This window comes from Pipistrellus hanaki, assembly GCF_964339955.1.
Source record: "Pipistrellus hanaki genome assembly, chromosome: 15".
Classification (NCBI taxonomy): domain Eukaryota; kingdom Metazoa; phylum Chordata; class Mammalia; order Chiroptera; family Vespertilionidae; genus Pipistrellus; species Pipistrellus hanaki.
Window position 1 is genome coordinate 32,414,398 of NC_140517.1, and position 19,974 is coordinate 32,434,371.

Sequence of the window (19,974 nt, forward strand, 5' to 3'; positions counted from 1 at the left end):
TGTCTCTCAACTGTGTTATAGAGTGTAGTACTACATTTCAGTGAAGTGTAAGGCCTTCCAAAGCTGCCGAACGTGTTTCTTTCACTATTTCAATGGTATTCTGCCTTGTATAACACACATTTTCCACTCTAGTTTCTTTTAAGTAAAGAATTCAGGATTCATACAGTGTTTCATGTGATCTTAACTCGAATTAAGGATTTCCCGGATCTTAGCTACCTTTTCTACACTAAGAACTGACTTGGAGAATCTCTTTGAGCTGTTCTAAACCAGTTCTCATCTGTTTACAGTCATTTTCTCTGAATTATCCATGTTTTCATGTAGTTTCCTATATTCTTCCTTCTGGTCCAAGTATAAGCTTTCCCCACTTTATCAAACAACTTCCTACACACTGTTATGAACAGAGGCAGCTCGGGAACATTGTCTCTCAACTGTGTTACAGAGTGTAGTACTACATTTCAGTGAAGTGTAAGGCCTTCCAAAGCTGCCGAAGTGTTTCTTTCACTATTTCAATGGTATTCTGCCTTGTATAACACACATTTTCCACTCTAGTCTCTTTTAAGTAAACAATACAGGATTCATACAGTGTTTCATGTGATCTTAACTCGAATTAAGGATTTCCCGGATCTTAGCTACCTTTTCTACACTAAGAACTGACTTGGAGAATCTCTTTGAGCTGTTCTAAACGAGTTCTCATCTGTTTACAGTCATTTTCTCTGAATTATCCATGTTTTCATGTAGTTTCCTATATTCTTCCTTCTGGTCCAAGTATAAGCTTTGCCCACTTTATCAAACAACTTCCTACACACTGTTATGAACAGAGGCAGCTCGGGAACATTGTCTCTCAACTGTGTTCCAGAGTGTAGTACTACATTTCAGTGAAGTGTAAGGCCTTCCAAAGCTGCCGAACGTGTTTCTTTCACTATTTCAATGGTATTCTGCCTTGTATAACACACATTTTCCACTCTAGTCTCTTTTAAGTAAACAATACAGGATTCATACAGTGTTTCATGTGATCTTAACTCGAATTAAGGATTTCCCGGATCTTAGCTACCTTTTCTACACTAAGAACTGACTTGGAGAATCTCTTTGAGCTGTTCTAAACCAGTTCTCATCTGTTTACAGTCATTTTCTCTGAATTATTCATGTTTTCATGCAGTTTCCTATATTCTTCCTTCTGGTCCAAGTATAAGCTTTCCCCACTTTATCAAACAACTTCCTACACACTGTTATGAACAGAGGCAGCTCGGGAACATTGTCTCTCAACTGTGTTACAGAGTGTAGTACTACATTTCAGTGAAGTGTAAGGCCTTCCAAAGCTGCCGAACGTGTTTCTTTCACTATTTCAATGGTATTCTGCCTTGTATAACACACATTTTCCACTCTAGTCTCTTTTAAGTAAACAATACAGGATTCATACAGTGTTTCATGTGATCTTAACTCGAATTAAGGATTTCCCGGATCTTAGCTACCTTTTCTACACTAAGAACTGACTTGGAGAATCTCTTTGAGCTGTTCTAAACGAGTTCTCATCTGTTTACAGTCATTTTCTCTGAATTATCCATGTTTTCATGTAGTTTCCTATATTCTTCCTTCTGGTCCAAGTATAAGCTTTTCCCACTTTATCAAACAACTTCCTACACACTGTTATGAACAGAGGCAGCTCGGGAAAATTGTCTCTCAACTGTGTTACAGAGTGTAGTACGACATTTCAGTGTAGCGTAAGGCTTTCCAAAGCTGCCGAATGTGTTTCTTTCTCCATTTCAATGGTATTCTGCCTTGTATAACACACATTTACCACTTTAGTCTCTTTTAAGTAAACAATACAGGATTCATACAGTGTTTCATGTGATCTTAACTCGAATTAAGGATTTCCCGGATCTTAACTACCTTTTCTACACTAAGAACTGACTTGGGCAATCTCTTTCAGCTCTTCTAAACGAGTTCTCATCTGTTTACAGTCAGTTTCTCTGAATTATCCATGTTTTCATACAGTTTCCTATATTCTTCCTTCTGGTCCAAGTATAAGCTTTGCCCACTTTATCAAACAACTTCCTACCCACTGTTATGAACAGAGGCAGCTCGGAACATTGTCTCTCAACTGTGTTACAGAGTGTATTCCTACATTTCAGTGTAGTGTAAGGCTTTCCAAAGCTGCCGAATGTGTTTCTTTCTCCATTTCAATGGTATTCTGCCTTGTATAACACACATTTACCACTCTAGTCTCTTTTAAGTAAAGAATACAGGATTCATACAGTGTTTCATGTGATCTTAACTCGAATTAAGGATTACCCGGATCTTATCTACCTTTGCTACACTATGAACTGACTTGGAGTATCTCTTTGACCTGTTCTAAACCAGTTCTCATCTGTTTACAGTCATTTTCTCTGAATTATCCATGTTTTCATGTAGTTTCCTATATTCTTCCTTCTGGTCCAAGTATAAGCTTTCCCCACTTTATCAAACAACTTCCTACACACTGTTATGAACAGAGGCAGCTCGGGAACATTGTCTCTCAACTGTGTTACAGAGTGTAGTACTACATTTCAGTGAAGTGTAAGGCTTTCCAAAGCTGCCGAATGTGTTTCTTTCTCTATTTCAATGGTATTCTGCCTTGTATAACACACATTTACCACTCTAGTCTCTTTTAAGTAAAGAATACAGGATTCATACAGTGTTTCATGTGATCTTAACTCGAATTAAGGATTTCCCGGATCTTAGCTACCTTTTCTACACTAAGAACTGACTTGGAGAATCTCTTTGAGCTGTTCTAAACCAGTTCTCATCTGTTTACAGTCATTTTCTCTGAATTATCCATGTTTTCATGTAGTTTCCTATATTCTTCCTTCTGGTCCAAGTATAAGCTTTCCCCACTTTATCAAACAACTTCCTACACACTGTTATGAACAGAGGCAGCTCGGGAACATTGTCTCTCAACTGTGTTACAGAGTGTAGTACTACATTTCAGTGAAGTGTAAGGCCTTCCAAAGCTGCCGAACGTGTTTCTTTCACTATTTCAATGGTATTCTGCCTTGTATAACACACATTTTCCACTCTAGTCTCTTTTAAGTAAACAATACAGGATTCATACAGTGTTTCATGTGATCTTAACTGGAATTAAGGATTTCCCGGATCTTAGCTACCTTTTCTACACTAAGAACTGACTTGGAGAATCTCTTTGAGCTGTTCTAAACGAGTTCTCATCTGTTTACAGTCATTTTCTCTGAATTATCCATGTTTTCATGTAGTTTCCTATATTCTTCCTTCTGGTCCAAGTATAAGCTTTCCCCACTTTATCAAACAACTTCCTACACACTGTTATGAACAGAGGCAGCTCGGGAACATTGTCTCTCAACTGTGTTACAGAGTGTATTCCTACATTTCAGTGTAGTGTAAGGCTTTCCAAAGCTGCCGAATGTGTTTCTTTCTCCATTTCAATGGTATTCTGCCTTGTATAACACACATTTACCACTTTAGTCTCTTTTAAGTAAACAATACAGGATTCATACAGTGTTTCATGTGATCTTAACTCGAATTAAGGATTTCCCGGATCTTAACTACCTTTTCTACACTAAGAACTGACTTGGGCAATCTCTTTCAGCTCTTCTAAACGAGTTCTCATCTGTTTACAGTCAGTTTCTCTGAATTATCCATGTTTTCATACAGTTTCCTATATTCTTCCTTCTGGTCCAAGTATAAGCTTTGCCCACTTTATCAAACAACTTCCTACCCACTGTTATGAACAGAGGCAGCTCGGAACATTGTCTCTCAACTGTGTTACAGAGTGTATTCCTACATTTCAGTGTAGTGTAAGGCTTTCCAAAGCTGCCGAATGTGTTTCTTTCTCCATTTCAATGGTATTCTGCCTTGTATAACACACATTTACCACTCTAGTCTCTTTTAAGTAAAGAATACAGGATTCATACAGTGTTTCATGTGATCTTAACTCGAATTAAGGATTACCCGGATCTTATCTACCTTTGCTACACTATGAACTGACTTGGAGTATCTCTTTGAGCTGTTCTAAACCAGTTCTCATCTGTTTACAGTCATTTTCTCTGAATTATCCATGTTTTCATGTAGTTTCCTATATTCTTCCTTCTGGTCCAAGTATAAGCTTTCCCCACTTTATCAAACAACTTCCTACACACTGTTATGAACAGAGGCAGCTCGGGAACATTGTCTCTCAACTGTGTTACAGAGTGTAGTACTACATTTCAGTGAAGTGTAAGGCTTTCCAAAGCTGCCGAATGTGTTTCTTTCTCTATTTCAATGGTATTCTGCCTTGTATAACACACATTTACCACTCTAGTCTCTTTTAAGTAAACAATACAGGATTCATACAGTGTTTCATGTGATCTTAACTCGAATTAAGGATTTCCCGTATCTTAACTACCTTTTCTACACTAAGAACTGACTTGGGCAATCTCTTTCAGCTGTTCTAAACGAGTTCTCATCTGTTTACAGTCATTTTCTCTGAATTATCCATGTTTTCATACAGTTTCTTATATTCTGCCTTCTGGTACAAGTATAATCTTTGCCCACTTTATCAAACAACTTCCTACACACTGTTATGAACTGAGGCAGCTCGGGAACATTGTCTCTCAACTGTGTTATAGAGTGTAGTACTACATTTCAGTGAAGTGTAAGGCCTTCCAAAGCTGCTGTACGTGTTTCTTTCACTATTTCAATGGTATTCTTCCTTGTATAACACACATTTACCACTCTAGTCTCTTTTAAGTAAACAATACAGGATTCATACAGTGTTTCATGTGATCTTAACTCGAATTAAGGATTTCCCGGATCTTAGCTACCTTTTCTACACTAAGAACTGACTTGGAGAATCTCTTTGAGCTGTTCTAAACCAGTTCTCATCTGTTTGCCGTCATTATCTCTGAATTATCCATGTTTTCATGTAGTTTCCTATATTCTTCCTTCTGGTCCAAGTATAAGCTTTCCCCACTTTATCAAACAACTTCCTACTCACTGTTATGAACAGAGGCAGCTCGGGAACATTGTCTCTCAACTGTGTTACAGAGTGTATTCCTACATTTCAGTGAAGTGTAAGGCTTTCCAAAGCTGCCGAATGTGTTTCTTCCTCTATTTCAATGGTATTCTGCCTTGTATAACACACATTTACCACTCTAGTCTCTTTTAAGTAAACAATACAGGATTCATACAGTGTTTTATGTGATCTTAACTCGAATTAAGGATTTCCCGGATCTTAACTACCTTTTCTACACTAAGAACAGACTTGGGCAATCTCTTTCAGCTGTTCTAAACGAGTTCTCATCTGTTTACAGTCAGTTTCTCTGAATTATCCATGTTTTCATACAGTTTCTTATATTCTGCCTTCTGGTACAAGTATAATCTTTGCCCACTTTATCAAACAACTTCCTACACAATGTTATGAACTGAGGCAGCTCGGGAACATTGTCTCTCAACTGTGTTATAGAGTGTAGTACTACATTTCAGTGAAGTGTAAGGCCTTCCAAAGCTGCCGAACGTGTTTCTTTCACTATTTCAATGGTATTCTGCCTTGTATAACACACATTTACCACTCTAGTCTCTTTTAAGTAAACAATAGAGGTTTCATACAGTGTTTCATGTGATCTTAACTCGAATTAAGGATTTCCCGGATCTTAGCTACATTTTCTACACTAAGAACTGACTTGGAGAATCTCTTTCAGCTGTTCTACACCAGTTCTCATCTGTTTACAGTCATTTTCTCTGAATTATCCATGTTTTCATGTAGTTTCCTATATTTTTCCTTCTGGTCCAAGTATAAGCTTTGCCCACTTTGTCAAACAACTTCCTACACACTGTTATGAACAGAGGCAGCTCGGGAACATTGTCTCTCAACTCTGTTACAGAGTGTAGTACTACATTTCAGTGAAGTGTAAGGCTTTCCAAAGCTGCCGAATGTGTTTCTTTCTCTATTTCAATAGTATTCTGCCTTGTATAACACACATTTACCACTCTAGTCTCTTTTAAGTAAAGAATACAGGATTCATACAGTGTTTCATGTGATCTTAACTCGAATTAAGGATTACCCAGATCTTAACTACCTTTTCTAAACTATGAACTGACTTGGAGAATCTCTTTGAGCTGTTCTAAACCAGTTCTCATCTGTTTACAGTCATTTTCTATGAATTATCCATGTTTTCATGTAGTTTCCTATATTCTTCCTTCTGGTCCAAGTATAAGCTTTGCCCACTTTATCAAACAACTTCGTACACACTGTTATAAACAGAGGCAGCTCGGGAACATTGTCTCTCAACTGTGTTACAGAGTGTAGTACTACATTTCAGTGAAGAGTAAGGCTTTCCAAAGCTGCCGAATGTGTTTCTTTCTCTATTTCAATGGTATTCTGCCTTGTATAACACACATTTACCACTCTAGTCTCTTTTAAGTAAAGAATACAGGATTCATACAGTGTTTCATGTGATCTTAACTCGAATTAAGGATTACCCAGATCTTATCTACCTTTGCTACACAATAAACTGACTTGGAGAATCTCTTTGAGCTGTTCTAAACCAGTTCTCATCTGTTTACAGTCATTTTCTCTGAATTATCCATGTTTTCATGTAGTTTCCTATATTCTTCCTTCTGGTCCAAGTATAAGCTTTGCCCACTTTATCACACAACTTCCTACACACTTTTATGAACAGAGGCAGCTCGGGAACATTGTCTCTCAACTGTGTTATAGAGTGTAGTACTACATTTCAGTGAAGTGTAAGGCCTTCCAAAGCTGCTGTATGTGTTTCTTTCACTATTTCAATGGTATTCTTCCTTGTATAACACACATTTACCACTCTAGTCTCTTTTAAGTAAACAATACAGGATTCATACAGTGTTTCATGTGATCTTAACTCGAATTAAGGATTTCCCGGATCTTAGCTACCTTTTCTACACTAAGAACTGACTTGGAGAATCTCTTTGAGCTGTTCTAAACCAGTTCTCATCTGTTTGCCGTCATTATCTCTGAATTATCCATGTTTTCATGTAGTTTCCTATATTCTTCCTTCTGGTCCAAGTATAAGCTTTCCCCACTTTATCAAACAACTTCCTACTCACTGTTATGAACAGAGGCAGCTCGGGAACATTGTCTCTCAACTGTGTTACAGAGTGTATTCCTACATTTCAGTGAAGTGTAAGGCTTTCCAAAGCTGCCGAATGTGATTCTTCCTCTATTTCAATGGTATTCTGCCTTGTATAACACACATTTACCACTCTAGTCTCTTTTAAGTAAACAATACAGGATTCATACAGTGTTTTATGTGATCTTAACTCGAATTAAGGATTTCCCGGATCTTAACTACCTTTTCTACACTAAGAACTGACTTGGGCAATCTCTTTCAGCTGTTCTAAAGGAGTTCTCATCTGTTTACAGTCAGTTTCTCTGAATTATCCATGTTTTCATACAGTTTCTTATATTCTGCCTTCTGGTACAAGTATAATCTTTGCCCACTTTATCAAACAACTTCCTACACAATGTTATGAACTGAGGCAGCTCGGGAACATTGTCTCTCAACTGTGTTATAGAGTGTAGTACTACATTTCAGTGAAGTGTAAGGCCTTCCAAAGCTGCCGAACGTGTTTCTTTCACTATTTCAATGGTATTCTGCCTTGTATAACACACATTTTCCACTCTAGTCTCTTTTAAGTAAACAATACAGGATTCATACAGTGTTTCAGGTGATCTTAACTCGAATTAAGGATTTCCCGGATCTTAGCTACCTTTTCTACACTAAGAACTGACTTGGAGAATCTCTTTCAGCTGTTCTACACCAGTTCTCATCTGTTTACAGTCATTTTCTCTGAATTATCCATGTTTTCATGTAGTTTCCTATATTTTTCCTTCTGGTCAAAGTATAAGCTTTGCCCACTTTGTCAAACAACTTCCTACACACTGTTATGAACAGAGGCAGCTCGGGAACATTGTCTCTCAACTGTGTTACAGAGTGTAGTACTACATTTCAGTGAAGAGTAAGGCTTTCCAAAGCTGCCGAATGTGTTTCTTTCTCTATTTCAATGGTATTCTGCCTTGTATAACACACATTTACCACTCTAGTCTCTTTTAAGTACAGAATACAGGATTCATACAGTGTTTCATGTGATCTTAACTCGAATTAAGGATTACCCAGATCTTATCTACCTTTGCTACACTATAAACTGACTTGGAGAATCTCTTTGAGCTGTTCTAAACCATTTCTCATCTGTTTACAGTCATTTTCTCTGAATTATCCATGTTTTCATGTAGTTACCTATATTCTTCCTTCTGGTCCAAGTATAAGCTTTGCCCATTTTATCACACCACTTCCTACACACTTTTATGAACAGAGGCAGCTCGGGAACATTGTCTCTCAACTGTGTTACAGAGTGTAGTACTACATTTCAGTGAAGTGTAAGGCTTTCCAAAGCTGCCGAATGTGTTTCTTTCTCTATTTCAATGGTATTCTGCCTTGTATAACACACATTTACCACTCTAGTCTCTTTTAAGTAAAGAATACAGGATTCATACAGTGTTTCATGTGATCTTAACTCGAATTAAGGATTTCCCGGATCTTAGCTACCTTTTCTACACTAAGAACTGACTTGGAGAATCTCTTTGAGCTGTTCTAAACCAGTTCTCATCTGTTTACAGTCATTATCTCTGAATTATCCATGTTTTCATGTAGTTTCCTATATTCTTCCTTCTGGTACAAGTATAAGCTTTCCCCACTTTATCAAACAACTTCCTACACACTGTTATGAACAGAGGCAGCTCGGGAACATTGTCTCTCAACTGTGTTACAGAGTGTATTCCTACATTTCAGTGTAGTGTAAGGCTTTCCAAAGCTGCCGAATGTGTTTCTTTCTCCATTTCAATGGTATTCTGCCTTGTATAACACACATTTACCACTTTAGTCTCTTTTAAGTAAACAATACAGGATTCATACAGTGTTTCATGTGATCTTAACTCGAATTAAGGATTTCCCGGATCTTAACTACCTTTTCTACACTAAGAACTGACTTGGGCAATCTCTTTCAGCTCTTCTAAACGAGTTCTCATCTGTTTACAGTCAGTTTCTCTGAATTATCTATGTTTTCATACAGTTTCTTATATTCTGCCTTCTGGTGCAAGTATAATCTTTGCCCACTTTATCAAACAACTTCCTACACACTGTTATAAGCTGAGGCAGCTCGGGAACATTGTCTCTCAACTGTGTTATAGAGTGTAGTACTACATTTCAGTGAAGTGTAAGGCCTTCCAAAGCTGCCGAACGTGTTTCTTTCACTATTTCAATGGTATTCTGCCTTGTATAACACACATTTTCCACTCTAGTCTCTTTTAAGTAAAGAATTCAGGATTCATACAGTGTTTCATGTGATCTTAACTCGAATTAAGGATTTCCCGGATCTTAGCTACCTTTTCTACACTAAGAACTGACTTGGAGAATCTCTTTGAGCTGTTCTAAACCAGTTCTCATCTGTTTACAGTCATTTTCTCTGAATTATCCATGTTTTCATGTAGTTTCCTATATTCTTCCTTCTGGTCCAAGTATAAGCTTTCCCCACTTTATCAAACAACTTCCTACACACTGTTATGAACAGAGGCAGCTCGGGAACATTGTCTCTCAACTGTGTTACAGAGTGTAGTACTACATTTCAGTGAAGTGTAAGGCCTTCCAAAGCTGCCGAACGTGTTTCTTTCACTATTTCAATGGTATTCTGCCTTGTATAACACACATTTTCCACTCTAGTCTCTTTTAAGTAAACAATACAGGATTCATACAGTGTTTCATGTGATCTTAACTCGAATTAAGGATTTCCCGGATCTTAGCTACCTTTTCTACACTAAGAACTGACTTGGAGAATCTCTTTGAGCTGTTCTAAACCAGTTCTCATCTGTTTACAGTCATTTTCTCTGAATTATTCATGTTTTCATGTAGTTTCCTATATTCTTCCTTCTGGTCCAAGTATAAGCTTTCCCCACTTTATCAAACAACTTCCTACACACTGTTATGAACAGAGGCAGCTCGGGAACATTGTCTCTCAACTGTGTTACAGAGTGTAGTACTACATTTCAGTGAAGTGTAAGGCCTTCCAAAGCTGCCGAACGTGTTTCTTTCACTATTTCAATGGTATTCTGCCTTGTATAACACACATTTTCCACTCTAGTCTCTTTTAAGTAAACAATACAGGATTCATACAGTGTTTCATGTGATCTTAACTCGAATTAAGGATTTCCCGGATCTTAGCTACCTTTTCTACACTAAGAACTGACTTGGAGAATCTCTTTGAGCTGTTCTAAACGAGTTCTCATCTGTTTACAGTCAGTTTCTCTGAATTATCCATGTTTTCATACAGTTTCTTATATTCTGCCTTCTGGTGCAAGTATAATCTTTGCCCACTTTATCAAACAACTTCCTACACACTGTTATAAGCTGAGGCAGCTCAGGAACATTGTCTCTCAACTGTGTTATAGAGTGTAGTACTACATTTCAGTGAAGTGTAAGGCCTTCCAAAGCTGCCGAACGTGTTTCTTTCACTATTTCAATGGTATTCTGCCTTGTATAACACACATTTTCCACTCTAGTCTCTTTTAAGTAAAGAATACAGGATTCATACAGTGTTTCATGTGATCTTAACTCGAATTAAGGATTACGCAGATCTTAACTACCTTTTCTACACTATGAACTGACTTGGAGAATCTCTTTGAGCTGTTCTAAACCAGTTCTCATCTGTTTACAGTCATTATCTCTGAATTATCCATGTTTTCATGTAGTTTCCTATATTCTTCCTTCTGGTCCAAGTATAAGCTTTCCCCACTTTATCAAACAACTTCCTACACACTGTTATGAACAGAGGCAGCTCGCAAACATTGTCTCTCAACTGTGTTACAGAGTGTATTCCTACATTTCAGTGTAGTGTAAGGCTTTCCAAAGCTGCCGAATGTGTTTCTTTCTCCATTTCAATGGTATTCTGCCTTGTATAACACACATTTACCACTTTAGTCTCTTTTAAGTAAACAATACAGGATTCATACAGTGTTTCATGTGATCTTAACACGAATTAAGGATTTCCCGGATCTTAACTACCTTTTCTACACTAAGAACTGACTTGGGCAATCTCTTTCAGCTCTTCTAAACGAGTTCTCATCTGTTTACAGTCATTTTCTCTGAATTATCCATGTTTTCATGTAGTTTCCTATATTCTTCCTTCTGGTCCAAGTATAAGCTTTGCCCACTTTATCACACAACTTCCTGCACACTGTTATGAACACAGGCAGCTCGGGAACATTGTCTCTCAACTGTGTTACAGAGTATAGTACTACATTTCAGTGAAGTGTAAGGTTTTCCAAAGCTGCCGAATGTGTTTCTTTCTCTATTTCAATGGATTCTGCCTTGTATAACACACATTTACCACTCTAGTCTCTTTTAAGTAAAGAATACAGGATTCATACAGTGTTTCATGTGATCTTAACTCGAATTAAGGATTTCCCGGATCTTAGCTACCTTTTCTACACTAAGAACTGACTTGGAGAATCTCTTTGAGCTGTTCTAAACCAGTTCTCATCTGTTTACAGTCATTTTCTCTGAATTATCCATGTTTTCATGTAGTTTCCTATATTCTTCCTTCTGGTCCAAGTATAAGCTTTGCCCACTTTATCAAACAACTTCCTACACACTGTTATGAACAGAGGCAGCTCGGGAACATTGTCTCTCAACTGTGTTACAGAGTGTAGTACTACATTTCAGTGAAGTGTAAGGCCTTCCAAAGCTGCCGAACGTGTTTCTTTCACTATTTCAATGGTATTCTGCCTTGTATAACACACATTTTCCACTCTAGTCTCTTTTAAGTAAACAATACAGGATTCATACAGTGTTTCATGTGATCTTAACTCGAATTAAGGATTTCCCGGATCTTAGCTACCTTTTCTACACTAAGAACTGACTTGGAGAATCTCTTTGAGCTGTTCTAAACGAGTTCTCATCTGTTTACAGTCATTTTCTCTGAATTATCCATGTTTTCATGTAGTTTCCTATATTCTTCCTTCTGGTCCAAGTATAAGCTTTGCCCACTTTATCAAACAACTTCCTACACACTGTTATGAACAGAGGCAGCTCGGGAACATTGTCTCTCAACTGTGTTACAGAGGGTAGTACGACATTTCAGTGAAGTGTAAGGCTTTCCAAAGCTGCCGAATGTGTTTCTTTCTCTATTTCAATGGTATTCAGCCTTGTATAACACACATTTACCACTCTAGTCTCTTTTAAGTAAACAATACAGGATTCATACAGTGTTTCATGTGATCTTAACACGAATTAAGGATTTCCCGGATCTTAACTACCTTTTCTACACTAAGAACTGACTTGGGCAATCTCTTTCAGCTCTTCTAAACGAGTTCTCATCTGTTTACAGTCATTTTCTCTGAATTATCCATGTTTTCATGTAGTTTCCTATATTCTTCCTTCTGGTCCAAGTATAAGCTTTGCCCACTTTATCACACAACTTCCTGCACACTGTTATGAACACAGGCAGCTCGGGAACATTGTCTCTCAACTGTGTTACAGAGTATAGTACTACATTTCAGTGAAGTGTAAGGTTTTCCAAAGCTGCCGAATGTGTTTCTTTCTCTATTTCAATGGTATTCTGCCTTGTATAACACACATTTACCACTCTAGTCTCTTTTAAGTAAAGAATACAGGATTCATACAGTGTTTCATGTGATCTTAACTCGAATTAAGGATTTCCCGGATCTTAGCTACCTTTTCTACACTAAGAACTGACTTGGAGAATCTCTTTGAGCTGTTCTAAACCAGTTCTCATCTGTTTACAGTCATTTTCTCTGAATTATCCATGTTTTCATGTAGTTTCCTATATTCTTCCTTCTGGTCCAAGTATAAGCTTTGCCCACTTTATCAAACAACTTCCTACACACTGTTATGAACAGAGGCAGCTCGGGAACATTGTCTCTCAACTGTGTTACAGAGTGTAGTACTACATTTCAGTGAAGTGTAAGGCCTTCCAAAGCTGCCGAACGTGTTTCTTTCACTATTTCAATGGTATTCTGCCTTGTATAACACACATTTTCCACTCTAGTCTCTTTTAAGTAAACAATACAGGATTCATACAGTGTTTCATGTGATCTTAACTCGAATTAAGGATTTCCCGGATCTTAGCTACCTTTTCTACACTAAGAACTGACTTGGAGAATCTCTTTGAGCTGGTCTAAACGAGTTCTCATCTGTTTACAGTCATTTTCTCTGAATTATCCATGTTTTCATGTAGTTTCCTATATTCTTCCTTCTGGTCCAAGTATAAGCTTTGCCCACTTTATCAAACAACTTCCTACACACTGTTATGAACAGAGGCAGCTCGGGAACATTGTCTCTCAACTGTGTTACAGAGTGTAGTACTACATTTCAGTGAAGTGTAAGGCCTTCCAAAGCTGCCGAACGTGTTTCTTTCACTATTTCAATGGTATTCTGCCTTGTATAACACACATTTTCCACTCTAGTCTCTTTTAAGTAAACAATACAGGATTCATACAGTGTTTCATGTGATCTTAACTCGAATTAAGGATTTCCCGGATCTTAGCTACCTTTTCTACACTAAGAACTGACTTGGAGAATCTCTTTGAGCTGTTCTAAACCAGTTCTCATCTGTTTACAGTCATTTTCTCTGAATTATTCATGTTTTCATGTAGTTTCCTATATTCTTCCTTCTGGTCCAAGTATAAGCTTTCCCCACTTTATCAAACAACTTCCTACACACTGTTATGAACAGAGGCAGCTCGGGAACATTGTCTCTCAACTGTGTTACAGAGTGTAGTACTACATTTCAGTGAAGTGTAAGGCCTTCCAAAGCTGCCGAACGTGTTTCTTTCACTATTTCAATGGTATTCTGCCTTGTATAACACACATTTTCCACTCTAGTCTCTTTTAAGTAAACAATACAGGATTCATACAGTGTTTCATGTGATCTTAACTCGAATTAAGGATTTCCCGGATCTTAGCTACCTTTTCTACACTAAGAACTGACTTGGAGAATCTCTTTGAGCTGTTCTAAACGAGTTCTCATCTGTTTACAGTCATTTTCTCTGAATTATCCATGTTTTCATGTAGTTTCCTATATTCTTCCTTATGGTCCAAGTATAAGCTTTCCCCACTTTATCAAACAACTTCCTACACACTGTTATGAACAGAGGCAGCTCGGGAACATTGTCTCTCAACTGTGTTACAGAGTGTATTCCTACATTTCAGTGTAGTGTAAGGCTTTCCAAAGCTGCCGAATGTGTTTCTTTCTCCATTTCAATGGTATTCTGCCTTGTATAACACACATTTACCACTTTAGTCTCTTTTAAGTAAACAATACAGGATTCATACAGTGTTTCATGTGATCTTAACTCGAATTAAGGATTTCCCGGATCTTAACTACCTTTTCTACACTAAGAACTGACTTGGGCAATCTCTTTCAGCTCTTCTAAACGAGTTCTCATCTGTTTACAGTCAGTTTCTCTGAATTATCCATGTTTTCATACAGTTTCTTATATTCTGCCTTCTGGTGCAAGTATAATCTTTGCCCACTTTATCAAACAACTTCCTACACACTGTTATAAGCTGAGGCAGCTCAGGAACATTGTCTCTCAACTGTGTTATAGAGTGTAGTACTACATTTCAGTGAAGTGTAAGGCCTTCCAAAGCTGCCGAACGTGTTTCTTTCACTATTTCAATGGTATTCTGCCTTGTATAACACACATTTTCCACTCTAGTCTCTTTTAAGTAAAGAATACAGGATTCATACAGTGTTTCATGTGATCTTAACTCGAATTAAGGATTACGCAGATCTTAACTACCTTTTCTACACTATGAACTGACTTGGAGAATCTCTTTGAGCTGTTCTAAACCAGTTCTCATCTGTTTACAGTCATTATCTCTGAATTATCCATGTTTTCATGTAGTTTCCTATATTCTTCCTTCTGGTCCAAGTATAAGCTTTCCCCACTTTATCAAACAACTTCCTACACACTGTTATGAACAGAGGCAGCTCGCAAACATTGTCTCTCAACTGTGTTACAGAGTGTATTCCTACATTTCAGTGTAGTGTAAGGCTTTCCAAAGCTGCCGAATGTGTTTCTTTCTCCATTTCAATGGTATTCTGCCTTGTATAACACACATTTACCACTTTAGTCTCTTTTAAGTAAACAATACAGGATTCATACAGTGTTTCATGTGATCTTAACACGAATTAAGGATTTCCCGGATCTTAACTACCTTTTCTACACTAAGAACTGACTTGGGCAATCTCTTTCAGCTCTTCTAAACGAGTTCTCATCTGTTTACAGTCATTTTCTCTGAATTATCCATGTTTTCATGTAGTTTCCTATATTCTTCCTTCTGGTCCAAGTATAAGCTTTGCCCACTTTATCACACAACTTCCTGCACACTGTTATGAACACAGGCGGCTCGGGAACATTGTCTCTCAACTGTGTTACAGAGTATAGTACTACATTTCAGTGAAGTGTAAGGTTTTCCAAAGCTGCCGAATGTGTTTCTTTCTCTATTTCAATGGATTCTGCCTTGTATAACACACATTTACCACTCTAGTCTCTTTTAAGTAAAGAATACAGGATTCATACAGTGTTTCATGTGATCTTAACTCGAATTAAGGATTTCCCGGATCTTAGCTACCTTTTCTACACTAAGAACTGACTTGGAGAATCTCTTTGAGCTGTTCTAAACCAGTTCTCATCTGTTTACAGTCATTTTCTCTGAATTATCCATGTTTTCATGTAGTTTCCTATATTCTTCCTTCTGGTCCAAGTATAAGCTTTGCCCACTTTATCAAACAACTTCCTACACACTGTTATGAACAGAGGCAGCTCGGGAACATTGTCTCTCAACTGTGTTACAGAGTGTAGTACTACATTTCAGTGAAGTGTAAGGCCTTCCAAAGCTGCCGAACGTGTTTCTTTCACTATTTCAATGGTATTCTGCCTTGTATAACACACATTTTCCACTCTAGTCTCTTTTAAGTAAACAATACAGGATTCATACAGTGTTTCATGTGATCTTAACTCGAATTAAGGATTTCCCGGATCTTAGCTACCTTTTCTACACTAAGAACTGACTTGGAGAATCTCTTTGAGCTGTTCTAAACGAGTTCTCATCTGTTTACAGTCATTTTCTCTGAATTATCCATGTTTTCATGTAGTTTCCTATATTCTTCCTTCTGGTCCAAGTATAAGCTTTGCCCACTTTATCAAACAACTTCCTACACACTGTTATGAACAGAGGCAGCTCGGGAACATTGTCTCTCAACTGTGTTACAGAGGGTAGTACGACATTTCAGTGAAGTGTAAGGCTTTCCAAAGCTGCCGAATGTGTTTCTTTCTCTATTTCAATGGTATTCAGCCTTGTATAACACACATTTACCACTCTAGTCTCTTTTAAGTAAACAATACAGGATTCATACAGTGTTTCATGTGATCTTAACACGAATTAAGGATTTCCCGGATCTTAACTACCTTTTCTACACTAAGAACTGACTTGGGCAATCTCTTTCAGCTCTTCTAAACGAGTTCTCATCTGTTTACAGTCATTTTCTCTGAATTATCCATGTTTTCATGTAGTTTCCTATATTCTTCCTTCTGGTCCAAGTATAAGCTTTGCCCACTTTATCACACAACTTCCTGCACACTGTTATGAACACAGGCAGCTCGGGAACATTGTCTCTCAACTGTGTTACAGAGTATAGTACTACATTTCAGTGAAGTGTAAGGTTTTCCAAAGCTGCCGAATGTGTTTCTTTCTCTATTTCAATGGTATTCTGCCTTGTATAACACACATTTACCACTCTAGTCTCTTTTAAGTAAAGAATACAGGATTCATACAGTGTTTCATGTGATCTTAACTCGAATTAAGGATTTCCCGGATCTTAGCTACCTTTTCTACACTAAGAACTGACTTGGAGAATCTCTTTGAGCTGTTCTAAACCAGTTCTCATCTGTTTACAGTCATTTTCTCTGAATTATCCATGTTTTCATGTAGTTTCCTATATTCTTCCTTCTGGTCCAAGTATAAGCTTTGCCCACTTTATCAAACAACTTCCTACACACTGTTATGAACAGAGGCAGCTCGGGAACATTGTCTCTCAACTGTGTTACAGAGTGTAGTACTACATTTCAGTGAAGTGTAAGGCCTTCCAAAGCTGCCGAACGTGTTTCTTTCACTATTTCAATGGTATTCTGCCTTGTATAACACACATTTTCCACTCTAGTCTCTTTTAAGTAAACAATACAGGATTCATACAGTGTTTCATGTGATCTTAACTCGAATTAAGGATTTCCCGGATCTTAGCTACCTTTTCTACACTAAGAACTGACTTGGAGAATCTCTTTGAGCTGGTCTAAACGAGTTCTCATCTGTTTACAGTCATTTTCTCTGAATTATCCATGTTTTCATGTAGTTTCCTATATTCTTCCTTCTGGTCCAAGTATAAGCTTTGCCCACTTTATCAAACAACTTCCTACACACTGTTATGAACAGAGGCAGCTCGGGAACATTGTCTCTCAACTGTGTTACAGAGGGTAGTACGACATTTCAGTGAAGTGTAAGGCTTTCCAAAGCTGCCGAATGTGTTTCTTTCTCTATTTCAATGGTATTCAGCCTTGTATAACACACATTTACCACTCTAGTCTCTTTTAAGTAAACAATACAGGATTCATACAGTGTTTCATGTGATCTTAACTAGAATTAAGGATTTCCCGGATCTTAACTACCTTTTCTACACTAAGAACTGACTTGGGCAATCTCTTTCAGCTCTTCTAAACGAGTTCTCATCAGTTTACAGTCATTTTCTCTGAATTATCCATGTTTTCATGTAGTTTCCTATATTCTTCCTTCTGGTCCAAGTATAAGCTTTCCCCACTTTATCACACAACTTCCTGCACACTGTTATGAACACAGGCAGCTCGGGAACATTGTCTCTCAACTGTGTTACAGAGTGTAGTACTACATTTCAGTGAAGTGTAAGGCCTTCCAAAGCTGCCGAATGTGTTTCTTTCTCTATTTCAATGGTATTCTGCCTTGTATAACACACATTTACCACTCTAGTCTCTTTTAAGTAAAGAATACAGGATTCATACAGTGTTTCATGTGATCTTAACTCGAATTAAGGATTTCCCGGATCTTAGCTACCTTTTCTACACTAAGAACTGACTTGGAGAATCTCTTTGAGCTGTTCTAAACCAGTTCTCATCTGTTTACAGTCATTTTCTCTGAATTATCCATGTTTTCATGTAGTTTCCTATATTCTTCCTTCTGGTCCAAGTATAAGCTTTCCCCACTTTATCAAACAACTTCCTACACACTGTTATGAACAGAGGCAGCTCGGGAACATTGTCTCTCAACTCTGTTACAGAGTGTAGTACTACATTTCAGTGAAGTGTAAGGCCTTCCAAAGCTGCCGAACGTGTTTCTTTCACTATTTCAATGGTATTCTGCCTTGTATAACACACATTTTCCACTCTAGTCTCTTTTAAGTAAACAATACAGGATTCATACAGTGTTTCATGTGATCTTAACTCGAATTAAGGATTTCCCGGATCTTAGCTACCTTTTCTACACTAAGAACTTACTTGGAGAATGTCTTTGAGCTGTTCTAAACCAGTTCTCATCTGTTTACAGTCATTATCTCTGAATTATCCATGTTTTCATGTAGTTTCCTATATTCTTCCTTCTGGTTCAAGTATAAGCTTTCCCCACTTTATCAAACAACTTCCTACACACTGTTATGAACAGAGGCAGCTCGGGAACATTGTCTCTCAACTGTGTTACAGAGTGTATTCCTACATTTCAGTGTAGTGTAAGGCTTTCCAAAGCTGCCGAATGTGTTTCTTTCTCCATTTCAATGGTATTCTGCCTTGTATAACACACATTTACCACTCTAGTCTCTTTTAAGTAAACAATACAGGATTCATACAGTGTTTCATGTGATCTTAACTCGAATTAAGGATTTCCCGGATCTTAACTACCTTTTCTACACTAAGAAATGACTTGGGCAATCACTTTCAGCTCTTCTAACCGAGTTCTCATCTGTTTACAGTCAGTTTCTCTGAATTATCCATGTTTTCATACAGTTTCTTATATTCTGCCTTCTGGTGCAAGTATAATCTCTGCCCACTTTATCAAACAACTTCCTACACACTGTTATAAGCTGAGGCAGCTCGGGAACATTGTCTCTCAACTGTGTTATAGAGTGTAGAACTACATTTCAGTGAAGTGTAAGGCCTTCCAAAGCTGCCGAACGTGTTTCTTTCACTATTTCAATGGTATTCTGCTTTGTATAACACACATTTTCCACTCTAGTCTCTTTTAAGTAAAGAATACAGGATTCATACAGTGTTTCATGTGATCTTAACTCGAATTAAGGATTACCCAGATCTTAACTACCTTTTCTACACTATGAACTGACTTGGAGAATCTCTTTGAGCTGTTCTAAACCAGTTCTCATCTGTTTACAGTCATTTTCTCTGAATTATCCATGTTTTCATACAGTGTCTTATATTCTGCCTTCTGGTACAAGTATAATCTTTGCCCACTTTATCAAACAACTTCCTACACACTGTTATGAACTGAGGCAGCTCGGGAACATTGTCTCTCAACTGTGTTATAGAGTGTAGTACTACATTTCAGTGAAGTGTAAGGACTTCCAAAGCTGCCGAACGTGTTTCTTTCACTATTTCAAGGGTATTCCGCCTTGTATAACACACATTTACCACTCTAGTCTCTTTTAAGTAAACAATACAGGATTCATACAGTGTTTCATGTGATCTTAACTCGAATTAAGGATTTCCCAGATCTTAGCTACCTTTTCTACACTAAGAACTGACTTGGAGAATCTCTTTGAGCTGTTCTAAACCAGTTCTCATCTGTTTACAGTCATTTTCTCTGAATTATCCATGTTTTCATGTAGTTTCCTATATTC